This window comes from Argentina silus, assembly GCF_951799395.1.
Source record: "Argentina silus genome assembly, chromosome: 3".
Lineage (NCBI taxonomy): Eukaryota > Metazoa > Chordata > Actinopteri > Argentiniformes > Argentinidae > Argentina > Argentina silus.
In genome coordinates this window covers 363203-366858 of record NC_139657.1, presented here as the reverse complement: position 1 = coordinate 366858, position 3656 = coordinate 363203, and positions in this window count along the sequence as shown.

Below are 3656 nucleotides of genomic sequence, written 5' to 3'. Positions count from 1 at the left end.
CTCCACTAGTCATGTCTTCTCTCTCTCTCCACTAGTCATGTCTTCTCTCTCCACTAGTCATGTCTTCTCTCTCTCTCCACTAGTCATGTCTTCTCTCTCTCTCCACTAGTCATGTCTTCTCTCTCCACTAGTCATGTCTTCTCTCTCTCTCCACTAGTCATGTCTTCTCTCTCCACTAGTCATGTCTTCTCTCTCTCTCCACTAGTCATGTCTTCTCTCTCCACTAGTCATGTCTTCTCTCTCTCTCCACTAGTCATGTCTTCTCTCTCCACTAGTCATGTCTTCTCTCTCTCTCCACTAGTCATGTCTTCTCTCTCCACTAGTCATGTCTTCTCTCTCTCTCCACTAGTCATGTCTTCTCTCTCCACTAGTCATGTCTTCTCTCTCCACTAGTCATGTCTTCTCTCTCCACTAGTCATGTCTTCTCTCTCTCCACTAGTCATGTCTTCTCTCTCCACTAGTCATGTCTTCTCTCTCTCTCCACTAGTCATGTCTTCTCTCTCTCTCCACTAGTCATGTCTTCTCTCTCTCCACTAGTCATGTCTTCTCTCTCTCTCCACTAGTCATGTCTTACTCTACAGTTTGTTTGCTCCACTAGTCATGTCTTACTCTACAGTCTCTCTCTCCAATAGTCTCCAGTAGTCTCCAATAGTCTCCAAGAGTCTCATTCTACACACCATGGACAATTGGAACAATGCGATGCAAAGAGAAGCGTAGCTGTGTTCAGACATGTCCACTGAGGCCAGGGTTGAAGTGGAATCAACTACTGTACAGTAGAAGACCTAAGATACTCCAGGGAACGGCACACATACAGATACAAGTCAATGTCTGCTTCTCCTTCAACAAGCATGGACAAGATCTGAATGCCTCCAAAGGAGAGTGGAGTATTGCCTTGGGGGGGAAAAAACACTGTCTTTCTGGCTTCTGTCCAACACCACACCCCTACACAGCTACAGTGTACACACACACACACACACACACACACACAACACAGAACAAGGAGGTGTTCCCGCCCACAAGCACAAACACTTCTAGGAGAACAACACTTAGATACTTCCAGTATCTCTGCCACTCTGCTGCTCAGTCTGGTCGTGTGCAGCAGAGTGGCAGAGAGATCCTCCACACAACTGCAGGAGAAGATCTGCTCTCGTCATGATGAACTGCTGTGTTCTCTCCTTCTCTCTCTGTCTGTCTCTCTCTCTCTTTCTCTGTCTCTCTCTGTCTCTCTGTCTGTCTGTCTGTCTGTCTCTCTCTCTCTCTCTCTCTCTCTCTGTCTCTCTCTCTCCAGAGTTATCAGTCTCTCTCCAGTCATGTTCAGACTTCCCCAGCATCATTGAGGGTCCTCTTCAGTTGTTTGGAGTTGTGAGTGAGGCTGTGTCTGAGCTGAGAGACAAACTAGAGGACCTCCTTAAGGGGGAGTGGCCCAACATCTGGGTGGGTTAGGGTTAACCTGTATGTTAGCAGTAAAGTAGTAGTAGTTAGTAGAAGTGCAGTAAATAATATCTGTTTTTCAGCAATCAACTCAATAATATCTGTAACTCAGCAAACAAACACAACAGTGTCCATATCCAATCACAAAGCCCCCCCCTAAACGTCCAACCAATCACAGGCTTTTTCCCCTCCTCAAGTCCAAGTCCCGCCCGAATCAACTCAGTCCCAATAGAAAACGGATCCGTCCGTGACGCGACTCCAAACCAAATAATCCCCGCAAATTTATAATTCAAACAAGAAGAAACCTTCACCAGCCTTAAAAAACAAACAAATGGCAGCTCGGCAAAATCCCACTGGCTGGGCAAAAGAAAATACAAGAAACTGAAGGGATTTCACCTGATCTCTGCCGTCCTAACTCCAATATCTCTGCTCCTGTATTCCAGACAATGTTCTTGTAGACAAGGACCACGTTTCCCCACGGAGCTCGATCCACCGGTTCTCCGCAACACGTTAGATTTAATTTGTCGTCTTTTAGACTAAATGGTCCTCGCAGACCCAGATCACTCAAACCTTTGACTCCCCAGGGGCGCAAATCCTATTGTCTCCCCTCCTCTAGGCAAACCCTCTTTTTATGACTTTCCGTTTACCCATCAGTCCCACATTTAAAGTCACATACAATTGATCACCATATATTCTATCAAATACTAAAACATGAATGAAACCATCCAACCAACAACAGACCAGACATCCCCTTCATATTAAAACCTACTGACTTAACCTGCAGAGTGAGGCCTTCTCTTTTCCCCTCATCAGAACAATGTGGGACCTGTCCATGTTTACTACCTTTGACTGATACATGGTTCTCTCCCCTTCCCTCCCTCCCTCCCTCTCTCCCTCCCTCTCTTTCTCTTTCTCTCTCCCTCTCTCCCTTCCTCCCTTCCACTCTCCTCTCCCCCCCTCCCTCCCTCCCTCCTCCCTCCCTCCCTCCCTCTCTCCCTCCCTCCTCCCTCCCTCCCTCCCTCTATCCCTCCCTCCTCCCTCCCTCCCTCCCTCCCTCCCGTAGTGAATAGAGTGGATGTTTTCCTGCCACCAGAGTCCAGGACCAGAGCCCAGTTCTTCCAATGTGAGTGTGTTTATCCTGAAGTAGCTGACAGTCTCTCTCCACTGATCCTCTCCACAAACCCTGAGACACAACTAGAGATCTCTAGGAGAGGGAGAGACTCATCAAAGACAGCCTACATATCTGACTCTCCTTATTTCTCTCATTTGGTCTCTGCTGTTCTTCTCCTTCCTTCCCTCCCTCCCTCCCTCCCTCCCTCTCTCTCTCTCTCTCTTCCTCCGTCCCCCTCTCTCTTCCTCCTCTCTCTCTGTCTCTCTCTATCTGTTTCTCTCTCTTTCTCCCTCTATCTCTCTCCCCCCCCTCCTCCCTCTCTCTTTCTCTCTCTCCCCCCCCCTCCCTCTCTCCCCCTCCCTCTCTCTCCCCCCCCCTCTGCTCTTCTCCCAGATTCCTGTCGACTCACACTGGACCCAAACACAGCACACAGACGCCTCTCTCTGTCTGAGGGGAACAGGAAGGTGACACGGATGAGACAAGCCCAGTCTTATCCTGATCATCCAGAGAGATTCACTGACTGGGATCAGGTGCTGTGTAGAGAGGGTCTGTCTGGACGCTGTTACTGGGAGGTTGAGTGTCGTGGGTGGGTTTATACAGCAGTCTCATATAAAGACATCAGCAGAGCAGGGTCAGGTGATGACTGTGGATTAGGATTCAATGACAATTCCTGGATGTTACTCTGCTATGGTGTTGATTATAGATTCTGTCACAATAAAATTAAGACTGCAGTATCAGGCCCTCTGTCCTCCAGAGTAGGAGTGTACCTGGATCACAGGGCAGGTACTCTGTCCTTCTACAGCGTCTCCTCTGACACAATGACCCTCCTCCACAGAGTCCAGACCACCTTCACTCAGCCCCTCTATCCTGGGCTTGGGTTCGGTAACCATGGTACCAGTGCTGAGCTGTGTGAGCTGGAGTAGAGGTCCCCATCAGAGTGATGCTTTATCATAACCAACTACAGTGGAACCTCGAGATACGAATTTAATCCGTTCCGAGACTTCCTTCGTAAGTCAAAACATTCGTATCTCAAATAAAAAATAAAAAAAAGGGTTCGTGTGCAGGCGGCTGCCAGTTCTCGCGAAAAAAAAGGATTCGTAACTCAAATTTTCAT